Consider the following 15,995-nt stretch of genomic DNA (forward strand, 5'->3'; position numbering starts at 1 on the left):
ACAGCCCCCCGCGCCCCCACCTGCACCGGCGGCCCCAACCCTGCAGATGCAGGTGATGCTGTCGGACCCCAGCACAGCACATCCTAGATAGAGCACAGAGACCCGATAGCAGTATAGTCAATAGTGTCTAATAGCATTGCTAACAAATAGAACTTAACAGACTCGGTAAGAAACAGATCTTAGAAGAGTTGATAATAAACTGTTTGAACAATAAACCTTTTCCAGTTGTCCTGTCCTGTTTGTACAGCGGAAGCCCTGACTGAGTTTTTAGACTCACCAGACTTCCACCCGTCAAAGTAGAAGCAATGGGTCCACAGGCACTTTAATTATTTTGCCTAACAATCAAGCTTTAATTTTTAGATTTTTTAGCTTTTACTTTTAGCTTCTTATAGCCCTAACTTTAAGAGGGATCATCTCCAGCTGCTGAAAAGGTACAAGCCAAGAGTGGGATGCAAAACGAGAGATGCAGCTGCATCGTGCCTGAATGCGGAGCTGGATGAAAAGCGTCCCAGAAGCTGCCAAGATCTTCGGCCTGTGCGGGGAACCACTGCTGGGGTGGAGAAGGAGGTGTTCGCACCAGCTCCACCACAGGACATGCAGGTGTCTGCTCACAGAAAGTCCATACTCACCAAGGTAAGCAACTAATCGTGAAAGCACGTCCCCGCATCCGCAGACCCCGAAACCCCTCTAGACACAGCTGCGCCCCCTGCTGGAGCAGCAGGCAGGGAGAGCTTCGGGGCTGCCCCATCCCTGGCACCACCACCCAGCAGCCAGGCCCTGGCTGGCCTCCAGCGTGCTGCTCCGGCACCGCACCCTCCTGGCCCTCCCGCACCACAGCTGCCATCTTTGGCACCAGGGCTGGGCTTTCCCACCTTCCCCCCCACGCAGCCCGGCGCAGCGGCTGGGCTGCTCCCCTGGGCTGGCCTCTCTCCCTGCAGCAACCCCTGGGCTGGCAATGCCCGTGCTGGCAGCAGCCCTTGCCATGGCCGTGCCAACGCCACCCCACGGCCAAAGCCCTACAGCCCCACATTGCCCCCCTGCCCCTGCGCCACCAACGCTGCGGCTGCAGGCGATGGGGCTGGACCCAGAGTGGCACATTAGTTAGGGTAGGGATAGTCGCTAGCATGTGAATAGAGCCTAACAGAGGTGGAAATAAATAGGGTCTAATAAAGTTAGTAATATAGAGCATCTAAGAGATTTTATAATAAATAGAGACTAATAGAGTTAGTAAATAAATGGAGCCCAACAGAGCTGGAAATAAACTGTTGAACAATAAACCTTTTCCAGTTGTCCTGTCCTGTTTGGACAGTGGAAGCCCAGATCGAGTTTTTATTTCACCAAAGTAAAAGCAAGTGGTCCACAAGCACTTTTATGGTTTTCCATAACAGTTAAGCTCTGGATTCTTAGTATTACTGAGTAAAAGATGGATAATGTTTACGTGATGTATGCACTGAGGATGTTCTTCCTAATGGCAACTTCTGAGCGCAAGGGGTATGCCATCAAAAATTTTGGAGGCTACAGCTCTAAGGAATAAGATTTAAACAATTGCCCTGGTTATTTAAGGACATTTCATAAGTTTGTATCAAAACCACGTGTCATTGCCCTTGTTAAGACGACACCCTTCAGAGAAGGCAAGGGGATTACTCAGAGGCAGGTCCTGACCAGTATAGCTGTGTATAAGCAAGCAAAGGGGATGGAGGGAGAGTCATTTGGCTGCTTTTTGGATGGGGAAGCATCATCTTGGTAGTCTTAGGAACAAAGGCCATAAGCACAGCTTGCAACCATCTGACCCCAGGCTATGACTTGCCCTTCTCGGAGTGCAACAGGACTGGGTGTGGGCAGTGCCGAGCAGAAATCCCGCAGGAGAACGTGAGCTCTTCAGGAAGTGGTGTCTGACTCACCAGTGAGGCAGCATGCAAGCACAGCATTAAGGCGCTGCACTGTTTCAGGGACTAGGTCTTGGATGTAATGTAACACGTACAGCCCAAACTAGAGTCACCACCAAAGATTTTGTAGCTGCTCTTGGGAAAAAGCCTATTCCCAGTGATCTGATGATAGGCAAATAGCTACTGTTTAACCATCCAGAGCTTAGTTACTTTGGAAATTTAAGCAAGAAGTAAGTGTTCTTCACTTCCTGTCTTGATAAACCATCCAGAACAACATCACCTGGTTTATCAGCAGTGCCTTAGAGAACACCATTTCAATAGAGAGATAAAGCTTCATTTCTTTAGTGACCACTTTGAATATGAAGTGCTATTTAAGTGCAAGATCTTATCTGTGCATAGTCACAAACATATTGGCTTCTTAGCAGCCTTTGCCCAACATCGTGCCAACTCTCCCAGTCTTGCTTTCTCTGTTGTAGCCTGTTCCAAAGGGACATAGCAGAAGACTCACACTACTTTGCTTACCAACTATAAGCCATGTAAACAGACAAGTGCTTCATTTGCATGCACATATATCCGATAACAGCATGTAGGGCAAGCTTACAGAAAAAAAAAAAAGCTCATTTTTTCCTCATGAAGTGGGACTGAGTCTCTACAAAGCGGTTGTGGGATAGAAAAAGTCATCTCCTGTGCACAGGCACAATATAAGCCTTGGACCTGAAACGCATTTATTCTGGGTGTTTGATCTGAGATATCACAATGGACCTCTATCTCTGATGTTAGGTTGTTCCACTCCCTCAGGATCAGTATCCTCCTGGACACTAGAAGATGGACTCACTCAAGCTCATTAGTCCCTTCCCTGAACTGTAAGTCCTGTCACTGACCACATACCCTGATGACTCCAAACCCAGGTTAGTCTCACTGTCACGCTGACCAGTTTCTCTTCATGAAATATTCTAACAGGCACATAACTCTCAGTCTCAGTAGCTTAGCTATAAGTCTGTATCTGATTTTAAAAGAACCACCTGCATGTTGTACAGAAAAGTTGCTGTTCTCTCTTACAGTCAGGGATGGGGAGGTGGGGGGAAGGAGGAAGATCTTGAAGTCTTTCTGTAAGTGCTAGCTTTCAGCCATATCTTCAGCCTTTAAAAAATTCTGTTCAAGGGAGAAATACTACAGCCAGTGTGTCTGAACAACTTTGCTTCTATGAAGGCCAGTCAAGTCCAACCAAAAGATCTCTTTCAACTTCAGTGGTGGCTGGATTGGGCCCTTAAACTGCAGCAGTTCAAGGCAAGGGGCACCAACAGAACAAACTAAGGTGTCGTTATCGTTGTTGAAGTTGTAAGCAGATTTTTAATGATTTGGAAGAGCACTATTGTTAACAGCTTAGTTATACTGTAATAACCATAATAATGACATTTACCTAAATTTCCTGCAGACTGATGCTGATTAGAACAGCCTTTAGATCATGGCCCTATTTCCTATAAGCATAAATAAATGTGTATAGAAGAGCACTGTCATGATTCAGTGACTGTTTATATCAAACTGCCTAGGTAAGTACTGACTTTTCAGAAGGATCCAATGAAATACAAAGTCAAATGCCAAATATTTGGGAAATATGGGTATTTAGAAATTAGATTACAACATCCATGTCAGAAATATCTGGAGTTGGAAAAGAGTCAGGTAAATTGCAACATCAATTCTACCAAGTAACCCTTCCTCTCCAAACTCACTTTGATGTTCTAGTCAACTATTTCAGACTGCAGATCAAACCCAACTCTTTTTTTGGCGGAAGTGTTTTTACAAAGAATTTCAGGAGTCAAGGACTTGGGGTTTTGCTTCTGTAGACCAGTAAGCAAGTTTTCAAAATAATAACCAGCACAGCTATAGAGCAGGGAGCGCACTGTCATTGCATTCCTCTCCTGACCAGCTCTGGGCTCTGTGCAGGAGGGAGCACTGTGCCTAGTGTAGGAGACTTCAGAAGAAAACGTAACTTGTCTTGACAGTCTCTTATAATTTATAAAATTTTCTTCCTTTCCTAGCACTGTCAGAAAGGCTGAATTAGTGTTTAAACTACATATATATATTTTTTTTCTCACCACTGCAGGTTCCTGGTGCCTGTGCATGCTTTCAAGCATCCACATCAGTCAGCACAACAAGTTTCTACAGCTATGGCTCAGAAAGAATTATTTTGCGCTGGAGAAAAAGCTAGACTGTGGCAGCTTTGCAGCTTCTTCCAACTGGAAAGGAGTTCCTGTCTTCCCAAAGACATCCTCCCAACTCTGCCAGGACAGTCTTTCTGCAAGAGCAGCTTTCTTCAATGGATGCTACAAAAAGAAAAATACTAAAAATGCAGAACTTTGACACAAACCTCCGAAGGATAACACTGTCTCATGGGGCAGACACTGCTCTTCTCCAAAAATGCACACATAGCTTAGCTTTCTCCTCTCCCTGGAACAGCTAGGCTGGGAGCATCATGTACCTTTACCCTGATCTCCTCAATGTGCACAACTCAGGAGAGGACCTTGCTTCGACAGGCAGATCTGACTGAGGCTGGATGCTCATAATCATAGCAGGGCATCACAGAACAAACCTTGCATCAATGGCAACACCCCGTGACTGAACAACTTAAAGGCTGTGGGGAGCTCAAAGACTGGAATTTGACTACTGTGAGGGCTGGCAACCCACCAGAGTGTTTAATTTCTGTGAGGTTAACATATCTGACACAGAAGAGCCTGAACTGACCAAAAGTTAACAGAGAAATTGATTGTTCAAGGTACAGGGACGGAATGGTAGAAATGGGGCCTGGAAAAAGCAAGTGTTTTCTCTGCTTGGAAGACAGGATACTGCCCTGGGGAGTTACCACAGTACCTCATGCACTCAGGTCTAGTATTTCCAGAGTATATCAGCACTATCCCGCAGGCATTTCCTCACTCTTGAGATCCTGAGATATTACAGTGTGTGACAGCCTACTCATGGATTTCTCCGCAGCATGTCCCGGGCCCTGCTATGGAAAACCAAGGACTTATAAAGGAGAAGAGAAATAATGACACTTTTTCAGTTCTCCTATACTGTTGCAGATAGACCATTTGCAGAGCTTTTCTCACAGATGAGTTAACTACCTTGTGCAGTACATCTCCTGTCACTGACTCTGAAAAACAGGCAGAAGAAACAGAAGATAATGGATGGTGTGGGAAAGGGTAAGAAACACCAGGGTCATGAATGAGAGGGGGAGGGCTGAGAGCAGGGATTCACAGCCGAGGGCTCTGCTCGTGTCATGGATTCACCCTGGGGCCTTGGGCGACGTACTTCGCTCCTGTCCCCAGCTAAGGTCAGGTAGAGCTTTCCATATGACCCGTGCCAGAAGCAAAATACTTACAGGAAAGCAAGGGAGAGAGACTGGCTTTTTTTTTACTATTTCCAAGATACTGAGGACCTCAGATGAATGGAGTTCTATCTCTGTATACACTTAATTATCTCATTTAGTCCCAAGATAAACAGCAGGAAGCGTAAATAACTTTATGGCAACATACCAAACAGGACAAGACAGCCAGTTTACCTCTGCCTCTCCAACCCTGCTAATTCTGTTTCAGGCTGCCTCTAACCACCATTCCCCTTCCTCTTAAGGGGATTTTTGGGGGTGAAAGAACATAGGTGGAACAGGAACTCCTCTGAGAGAAGAGAGGAGTCACAGGCCTCATGGGGTGTCTCTTGGAGATGGCTCATTGGCCATGGACTACTTTAAACTTAAATGCTTTCTGTCCCTCGGCACCTTTTTTTTGATAAAATATATTGACAGCAACGCAGCAGGAGGCAGAGCACATGAGGCTAACTACTGAAGTCGAATATAATTCACTGGAAGCAAGGCAGACTTCTCTTCATGGGGAAGCAGTGCACATGCTCAACAAGGAAAGCTGGTCTTCCAGCTGTGAAACGGGAAAGCAGACAAGGACTCTGTGCAGACCAGGACTCTGGAGGGAGATCAGTTAGAGGTCAGGAAAAGCAGCATCCGTGACCAGGGTGAGGGTGGTGTTCCTAGGATAGCCTGTTGCACAGCTTCGAGCACGGGTTCAGTGCAGTCCTTTACACAACATAGCCTCACCCTTTGTTTCAGGCTCCTCTTCCTCCCTCCCTCTCTGCCCACAGCACACTGCCTGGGAACTGCCAGGGAGAAGCAAAAGAAATAATCCAAGCATCTGCCCAGACTGCTTGGTCTGAGCGAGGAACTGTCTTCTTTTAGGATCAAACAGGGGCTCCAGCTGTCTCCCATGAATAAGGGCACAAATTCTGTCCATGTCAGCTAGTCAATGGCCTCATCTTTCTCCTCATGCAGCACCTCTGACTCCCTATGCTCTCTCTAGTCAGCAGAAAGGCAGAAGAACTTCAAGAGGTGCATTCAGCCCTCTAAAAGTCAAAGCTGACTGCAGAAGGCAGGCATTGTGGGCAAAGGGAGAACATACCCCCTCCTGCTTAACATAGCTGTTCTAAAGCTGCCACAAAATATTTTCTTTATAAAACATTAGGTAGAAGTAGGTGCTAGCAAAACTGCGGGGAGAAAGAAGAAACCTGGGGAAGTACTAAAGGCTCTGATATGTCTCTAGCGAGAAGCAGCTCTCTCTCTTACTAAATCAAGTTCAATCTACCAAAACTTTTGTTGGTCTGCTACTTTAAATGGATAAATTATAAAAGTTTCTAATCACAGAACAGTGATTTAAGAGATGGAGTTAAACAGACTTTCCTGAACCAGTCAGGCCTCTGTCTGGTCTACAGCAGGGTACTTTGTTGAAAGAAGGCAGGACGTTTCTGGCCAGTACTGTGGGGCTCAGCAACACGCTCCCCAAGCCGAGGGGACCACAGCACAGCTGTGACCGTCATAATGGCTTTGTTTCCTGCACATGCCATTGAGTATGCACTGAGATGAGAGATGTTTATTAATTTCATCATACAAAACAAACTGTATGAAATTATTAAGACAAACTAGAGAGTCTAGTCCTAACATGGTCTTTAATTCTGAAACCAGTATTTGCCTCTGTGTGACAGAAGAGGAAAGATTGGTAGACTGTAATAAAAGGGAAATGAAAGTTCAGGACAAATCCCATTTCCCTGCTGTAGATCAGTTACAGTCAAGATACCAACAGCTTGGAGAGTATGCAAGGAAAAGTGGAGAAAAATTATAAACATAACATAGGAAGTTCAGAGCATCCTGTCCTGTTCTCAGCTACTCAAAAAGAGACAATACAAACTCTGTTTTCCACATCCTCCTATGTTACACTGTTGACAGAGCCCCTCTTATTTGCCTGTTGTTCCTTTAACAACAAGCCACGCATGCATGGTTTCACCAATTCCTCCTAATCTCTCTCACCAATTCCTCCTAATCTCTCTATCGATGCCTGCACTCAGGATGGGCCATCTAGGAAGACTATCATAAGTAACAGCAGAGAATGGATGAGATACGTTCGCAACATTTTCCCTCGTGAATCCTGGTGCCCCAGGCAACAGCAAGAGTTTTGGTTGCTTATTGAATTCATCGGCATGTGGGTTGAATACAGATACCAGCTAAGCATGAGCAGGGATAAAATCCCAAATTATTCATTCTTACAATCTTTTGCAATGCGCTCAAGGAGAGCTCCTGCACAGTGGCAGCAGCAGTTCTAGCAGTAGCAATGTCATTTAAGCCATGCATTATTGGCAGGCTGGCAGTGAGACAGCGGTGCCAGTGGGAAGTCAGGCCTAGACAGATGGGGAATTTTTAGACTCGTGGCAGTCTCAGAGCAGAAACATCATCTCTCTCAAGATGCATCTGAAACCACTGATCCAGTGGATGAAGGAAGCAGACGAGGGGCATAAGCAAGAACGAGGCGAGAGTCTACTTGAATTTTGCCGTAACTCCCCAGCTGTCTGTATTTTATGGCCTGTCAGTATGTTTGCAATCGGGAAAGAAGCAAGGAAGAGCCCTTTCCTGTCATTTAAATTCATCTGTCCCAAACACCAACTCAGAGGGGGTCCCAGGCTGAAGGGGTCTGGCCACGTTTGCAGACCCCACGTGAATGCGTCAGTCATCATGGAGGAATGGGAGACACGTGTCTACAACAGACAGGCACAGTAGTCTCTGTAAGCAACTTACTCATCTGCTCCTGTTCCACAACACAACCTGTCTGCTCAAAATCGGGTGGAAAATCCAGGGATGACTGGGCAAAAGCTTCACACACTGAGTGACTCACATACATACCGCCTGTGCTGCTCCAAATTTTCCCAAGCCCTCATATCCTGGGAAACTGGGGAAAAAAGCTTATTCCAAATATTAAAGAGAACAAGGTTGAAACATACTAGTGCAAATCCAGCCTACAGAATTGATCCATTCCATTCAACAGTTTTTTCTCTGGTTTCAGCAGGCTGACTATCAGGCCGAAGTTAAGAAAAAGGGAGAGAAGATTGCCAACTTCTTGAATTCATACAGTTTAGAGCAACTTTGATCCAGCCATGCTTCCTGATGCTGAAGAGGATAGGACAACAGCCATAGAATGCTACTATGTTTTCAGTACACCACATCATGTCAGGTCTGTTGTGTCACTCACACTACAATCCTGAACACTGGATATAGAGGAGAAAACCCACGAGAACCACTCACCTTGAAGTACAGCTTTCTCCACAGGACACCAAACACCATTTAACTGTGTGCCTAAATTCACACGCATGAGCAACGTCACTAAAAGCAGGTTGGAAGTTGAGCACCACCTTTATTAGATCAAGGCTCAAAGGGCAAACTAAGCCTTGTCTAGAAAGCACAATTCTGATTTGCAGTATGGTTACAGAAATGTTTCTCCCAGCTGAAGCTACACACCTCCTAGCTCCTATTCCAGTGCAAATTCCAAGGAGTAAATTGAACAATGTGCATGTCTGGGGATGAGGCAGATAAGGGGAAGAGGGAGAAGAGGAAACACAGGACAAGTTTACACTGTACAACACAGCACAACACAGAATTGCTGTGGCAGCGCTGAGAAGCTGGATTGCCCTGTCCACACATGCTGAGAAGTACAAAACATATATAACGAACCAAAAAATAATATTATATGTAAAACTGACATAGCAGAATCTAGGGACAACATCATTCCACTGGTCAGCGGCCATACCAAATGATTCCTTGGCCACATGTAATACATAGACTGGTAGAAGCACAGCGTTACAAGTAAATGCAAGGCAAGAAGGTGGCAGTGGAGGAGAGGGGTGCATTTCCACCACAGCCCTTAGGGGGAAAAAAAAGATGTTGTAATCTGTGGGTTGTTACATTTTGGGGCAGCTGTAGTAATCCCTAGGAAGACAAGAAGAATTTAAACAATGACAACTACTGAGTGTTAAAAAGGACAGTCGAGAAGCGTGGTAGAGGGTTAAATCATGTAACAAAGCAGACTCCTCCTGTGGCTTGCTGGTGCTCTGCACAGTCTTGGAAGCTGTCTCCAGCTCCTGAGACAGGCGGAAATGCGCACCCACGCAACACAGCCATTCACAATACTCACCCCAAGGGCCATGTGTCCCTCCAGCTCCTGTTTGTCCCCTACAGAACTTATGGCAGCCATGTCCTCTTTACCTTCCGAAGGGCAGGATGGAGGAGGGACATAGTCCCAAGTGACACAGGACTGTGTGTTCACTGGGTCCTGCCTGTATTCCCCTCCCTGCTCCAGCCAACATCCCACCAGCTGCAGGGGACAAACCTCAGAGATGGCCCAGTACCCTGAAGTGGAGGACTGAAAGGACCTGGAAGGAGAGATCCACAAAGGCCTGACCTTTTACTCTTATTTGATTGCCATTTTTTCCAGGAACTTGTTAAAACTAGAAATAAAATGAAATTTCAAATGGATTTTTGTGCCAAAATGGGAGGAGGGAAGAGGGGAAGAGGAAAAAAAAAAAAAAAAAAGCAAGCCCCTCTTCACAAAAAAGGGAATCATACGTCCACAACTTTAAACTTGCTTTCGTAAGTACTTTCAGAACAGGAAATTCATTAAATCTGATCCTTTTCCACAAAGGTCTCAATTTCAACAAAATTTTCTAATAAAAACACTTTCATGGATACATTTGTGGCCAGCTCGCATTTTATTCTATTCCTAGGACGTGCACCTTACGGGCCTGGAAACAAGACGGTAATTGTAGCGGGGGACAGGCAAATTTTTCACTTTAGTAAGCAACAGTTTTGCTTAAGCACCTTTCTCTCACCCAACAACTGGAAATGTTCTATTTCACATTTGATTTCTATTAGCAAAGATTTTCATAGCTTCATGGAAAAAAGGTTGAGGCTGGTACTTGACCATACTTCTGCCTCCCCAGGTTCAGAATGGAGCCTTGACACTTACACATGATTTCACCATTTCACCATTCAAACAACCCAAAAGCCAAGCCTAGTCCTGCCTATATCCAATCTCTGGAGCTATTAACCATTCCCGATTGCTGTGGGCCTTCTTTGCAAGTGAGACTGGTTAATCAAGAGCTGCAGGTCTCTATCAGTATTCTTCTGCTCTTCGATACCCTCCCAATGTCTTTGTCCCCACCAGCATCTGAAAGGAGCCAGTACATACATAGACATCACGATCAAATGCATGCCAGGACAGGAAGGACAAAGGCACAGATATGAGAAGATGGGATTATCTGCTTGGCTGCTGCTTGCTCTGAAAAAGTTACAAAGTCCAGGACAGTAAAATTTCCACTGAGCTTGCATTTTCTGTGATGTAACTCTCACATTATTTTAAAAAAAATTAAAAAATTCAAACCTGCTGCTGACAAAATCCCATGTAAACTCTGTTACTTGTGTCTAGGCCTGTTAGAGTCCACTAATATGCTGAGGAGCTGGAGGCTGTGTCCAAACAGGAGCTGTACACAAGTCACACGCCCACTGCTAACAGCACATTAGGGTGGAAAGAGTTCAAAATAATCATTCTTCATTCAAGTGCCAAATTCTTGGGTACCACATTCCCTTTGGTTCATCTCTTCCACATCCAAACTGCACCCCAGGCTTAGAACAGGGTGAAGCTCAGTTCCACTCTGGATGCAGCGAGTCTGGATGCATCCACGCTGGATGTGGGGAGTTTGGTCATTGCTTCAGTGAGAACAGTATTTATCCCAGACTGAATCACATAACATGGCTGTCAGAACGAGACCAGAGCTGAAGCCAAAAAGGGAGGAGGCATTGGTTTTGATGCATTTAATCTGCTGTTACAAGGGCCTGATTCCAAGTCTTTTCTACAATCAGCAGAATCACCAAAGAAAATAAACTCACATCTTATGTGCTCACTTCTCATGTCTTTTGGTTTATGTCAGCTTACTAGTTAATACTTTAAACAGGTTAAAAAACCCCACATTTTGAAATTACATGAATGTTTGTCAACACAGGCTTACTATAAATTTGGTGAAGGCTTGGTCAGATACCGCCCACATTCACCTCTGAGGTACATATTCAGGATAAATTCAGTAGTGATGCAGGCAGCAACACAGCTTACTATAAATTTGGTGAAGGCTTGGTCAGATACCGCCCACATTCACCTCTGAGGTACATATTCAGGATAAATTCAGTAGTGATGCAGGCAGCAACACAACTTACATCTCAGGTAAAAAAACAGATGCAAGTGGTTAAATAGTATCACTATCCTGTTAGGAAACAGGAGCAGGCTAAAGGGAAGAGTTTATATTAAATCACTGTAATTTTATAGACAAAGGTAGGTGATTGTAAGAAAAGACTATACTAGAGCATTAATTATAAGAAGGGATTCAGCACCAGCCTATGATGCTGCATTGAGATGATGCTATATGCACCTGCTTGGGACTTCCTTTAGTATAAAACCAGCTCATTTGCAAACCAGCGGCCTAGAAGTAACACTGACTCCAGATCCCAAGCCACTCCAGCATTCACCTTCTATGGCCATTCAAGCAATCTGAAACACAGGCAATAGTTGAAGACTAAAATTTCCACCGAAGTATTTTCCACTAGAAACTGTTTTACACCAAATAATCCCCTGCCAGCACTCAGTTGTACCCTGCTGCTCTGTTTATCACTCTCAGAAAGTCATGAAGCAGAAGAAGGATCCATGATTAGATGTAGACCAAGACAGATTCCCATGGGGCACCATCTCCAAATCCCCATACTTTCCCAAAACCTTACTGTACAGCAAGCTATTTAAACAGCTGAACTAAACTGTAGCACCTTTTTTCCCCACCCTTCTTCAAATAAGAAAAGCCCTTCAGTTGCCATGGGAGCCCTGAGAAGCCTGAACCCACTGGCTTGTCTAGCCCCAGGTCTAAGATTGCTGATTATCTATCCTTTCATCCCTTCTCCTGAAAGCAAACACTTCACTATGGCATTTTATTAAAGGCACTTTGCCTGGAAGCTTGGTCAGATTTCCCATCCCCAGAGCAAATCCGAGTTTTCCAGGTCAGGGTTGGGAGATGAGCTTTCTACCCCACCTCTCACTGGGCCCACTGGCACCCCCTAGGATTTCTCTTGGGTTATCCTCCCTTTGCTCCCTGCTTCAGGGCAGCAGGACCCCAAAATCTTGCCCTAAAGGTGAGTGGTACTTTCTGCCATCCTTGTTCTTCCTTTCAGAAACAAGGGAAGTCTCTCCTGCCCTGCCAGATCTAACTGGAAACAAGGGTCTGGGACCTCCTTCTCCAAGGATGAGGCAAGGCACTTGACTGAAATTGCAGGATTCAGCTTAACACAGCCTTTTGAGGTGGTCAGAGTTTAAAGGGACAAGAATACCCATTCAATTAAACAGGAGTCACAATCAAGGGGAGCTCCAGTTTCCCTTTCATGAGACTCAGCCTTGTGAACCCAGTGATGGTACAATACAGCTCTCAACGGCAAATGCTGCAAAAACTGCTCTGAAATTCACTGAATATTCCACAAGTCCAGAAAATTCTGGTATGAAATTAAGTATTGGTGAACAAATCCATGCAGATTTTCCTTTGGTTCTTTTTCTGAACCTTAGAAAGGACAAAACACTAGGGAAAAAATCTGAACATGTATCCAACACAGCTATTAATCCACATGTTTCTCAGCTGCTCAGTCTAAAAATTGTACAGCCACACTTTCTGGGAAACACATCTGAACTTTAAGCAGCAAGATCTCAACATGATCCAATCCAAACTGCAAACTGCACATGAGATCCATTTTAAGACTAGAAATTTTTGACAGGGCTGTAATTGTTGTGGAGTTTTGTAGACACGTTTGTTTTAAATACACTAGTAGGCAAAAAGCATAAGAACACGTTCTGCAACGGGAAAGAAGGGGAGCATTTGTCCAAGCACTACTTGTTTTGTTCACTGATAAATACTCTCAAGGCAAAATCGTTTTTTCTCCCGGAGAGATGAAAGGAACTGGTCCAGCTCCCATCAGGCGGTGTGACAGAATTGACCAAGAGGCTCGCCTGCTCCAAATGAGCCGCACAGAGCAGGCTCTGAGAAAAATGGGAAGCTCCCCTCATTTGAGCTTTTGGAAACCCTCCTGTCCCTAGTAGTAGGGACACACCAGCAAAAACACAGGCCACAACGTCATTCCACCAGAGTTAGTCCTCTGGGTCCCTGCTGCGTTCTCCCCAGCAGACAGCCAACATCCCTGCCACCTGAAGTCCTTTCATAGCTCACAGAAAACAGATCCTCCAAGCACCTAGCCACAAAACACCCTGGGAAATGCCCCAGATGTAGGCCAAGAGTGGCAGCATGGTGACAGTGCTTTGGGTGTGTTTTGGGAAAAGCGTGCCAGCATTAGGCTGGTGCTGACCCAACTGCCAAGTCACCCAGGGCAGCTGCCTGCTGAAGCCAGCCCTAGGACTCATTTCCCCACCAATAATTTCTGCAATGTTTGGGCTCCGCACTGTTTACCTTAAACCTCTGCCATTTCTGCTAATCCAGTGAGGGCGTGGAAGACTCCTACAACTATCATGTTGATCAGCACAAGCTCGGCAACAACTTCTCTGCAACTCCCTGCCTGGCACAAGCCTCCTCCTAACTGTGGGCCCTTGGCAAACAGGGCACTGCTGGCTCTCTCAGGCTAGCCTTTGCCTCCACCACCTACCTCTCTGTTTATGTTACTTTCCCAACACACTTGTAAATACGATAAAGGTTAATCTGGTACAAAAGGTAAATAGGGTTACACAAAGCTGGATTTAGCAATTTAGTTTTATTGGCCACTAAGGAAGGCAATTCTTCGATGCAGGTAATAAGGAGATAGCCAAACCAGATAAAGGATCTGTGCAATATAAACATCCTCCCAAAAGCCTGCTCCCCACTTGCATAAGTGCTGTAATCATGAAAGCAATTCTTAATGGAGCCACTTGGCAGAGGCCCTGGTACAGCAAGCTGTGAGCCTCTCCCTAGCTGATGGACCAGCTCCAAGAGCATGTTACTACAGTGCTGCAATGGGGGAGGAGGAGGGGCAGGAGGGGGAAGAGATTGAAAGCTGGATCAAGTCTGCAAGCAGTGGCACTGGAACAGGGCCAGGTCTCCTCTGACATGTCACCTGTGTCGTTTGGAGCAGGCCAGTTATCCCCTCTGTGCTCAACTCTGCATGCATAAATTGAAATTGATGATTCTCCCTTTTTGTGCCCCATCTTTCGTAGGTAAACACTTACAATAAAGGATGTTTCTTACATATAGGTAAGTGCTTCTGGCTGAAAGCGTTACTGTCACTCAGAAACTTGCAATAATATTCCTGCTAATAATATTCCTGACTTCTCATTTTTCCTGACCTTCCAATATTTGCCCTCTGCCTTAAATAAAGAAAAATAAAACAAATCAAGATCCGAGTTTCCTGTACCAGCATCCCGCCCTCTTTCACCTCTCTGCACCAACACCAAGGGACAATCCACAAGGCTGAACAGGAAACCTTTTGCACCCCATGTTTTGTGCTGTTTGGTTTTGTTTTCTCCTTTGCTATCAAATTTAGGATGTCCCCCAAGGAGCACAGAAGTGCCATATCGGTCTTGTCTCTCAGCAGAGAGATCGACAGCATTTCACACTTTCCCACTGCATGGCTTCCCATCAAGGCAATGGCTTGGCCACCGCACAGCGGGACACAATCCTCGGCAGGTTCGGTCTGTTGCGCAGCTCTGTTTCCCGGCTGTCCCAGGACTAATGTGCTCAAGGCAGAGGGAAGAGAGAGACTCTGTCCCTATGTTTTCCATGAAAAGTAAAAGAAGACAGTAAGGTGTACTTCACCTCAAAAGTCACTAACTGCAAGACAGGTCTAGCAGTCACTTGCTCCTCTTGACATGGTTTTCTCACCAGGGCAAAAGGGGTTCCCATAATAAACAGTACGCATTTACCAGCTACAGGATTGAATCAGAGTCTAGGCATTCACTCAAATATCCATTATGCTGATTTCCAATGCCATACATTAAGAATTCCACCTCGCCTGCACTCATTTAGCTTTCAGCAGGGATCTTCATCAGATTGGCCTAGGAATTTTCCCTATCCTACACACTCTAAATAATTGTTGGTAAATTACCACATTGGAAGTAACAGTGTGATCCATTGAGAAGTATTAGACTAGAACTAGCGAGAACTGTTTTCTAGTCCACAGCTTGCCGCTGGCGAACTTCAGATGAGTAACTGCACTTTGTATGCCTTTTCTGCCCTCTGAAAAACACAATGAAATGTACTTCTGCGAAGTGCTTGGAGATCTATGAATAGAAAGTGCTACATGACAATTTGGGATTATTATGCAGAGCAGGAACCCACACTGGTCTACATAACTGGCCATTCACCAGCTGTATCAGAGAGGCCAGTAGTGTTATATTGGCCAACACGGAATTATCTCCAGCTAGCAGGCAGAATACATTTAGACTGACTATGCTTCTGGACTTTGAGATTTTTTCAAGAGGCAAGTTAAAACTGACCTTTTGCAGAAGTATGAATCATATCTCTAAAGATTATGGGCCTTTTCTTTCAATCTGGAGCTTGACCTTAAGCCTTCTGAAGCTAACACAACTGTTTGCATCAACGTCAATAAACTATCCAGCAAAAATTTACTTACCTAGGCAGCCCCACTGGCACAATAAAGGAGACGGTCTGCCTTTATAGGACTGGGGCCTATAGGAAGACTACAATTTTATTTTCCATTCCTTCCAAAAA

Source organism: Fulmarus glacialis, unplaced genomic scaffold (genome assembly GCF_000690835.1).
Source record: "Fulmarus glacialis isolate BGI_N327 unplaced genomic scaffold, ASM69083v1 scaffold580, whole genome shotgun sequence".
In the NCBI taxonomy this organism is placed as follows: domain Eukaryota; kingdom Metazoa; phylum Chordata; class Aves; order Procellariiformes; family Procellariidae; genus Fulmarus; species Fulmarus glacialis.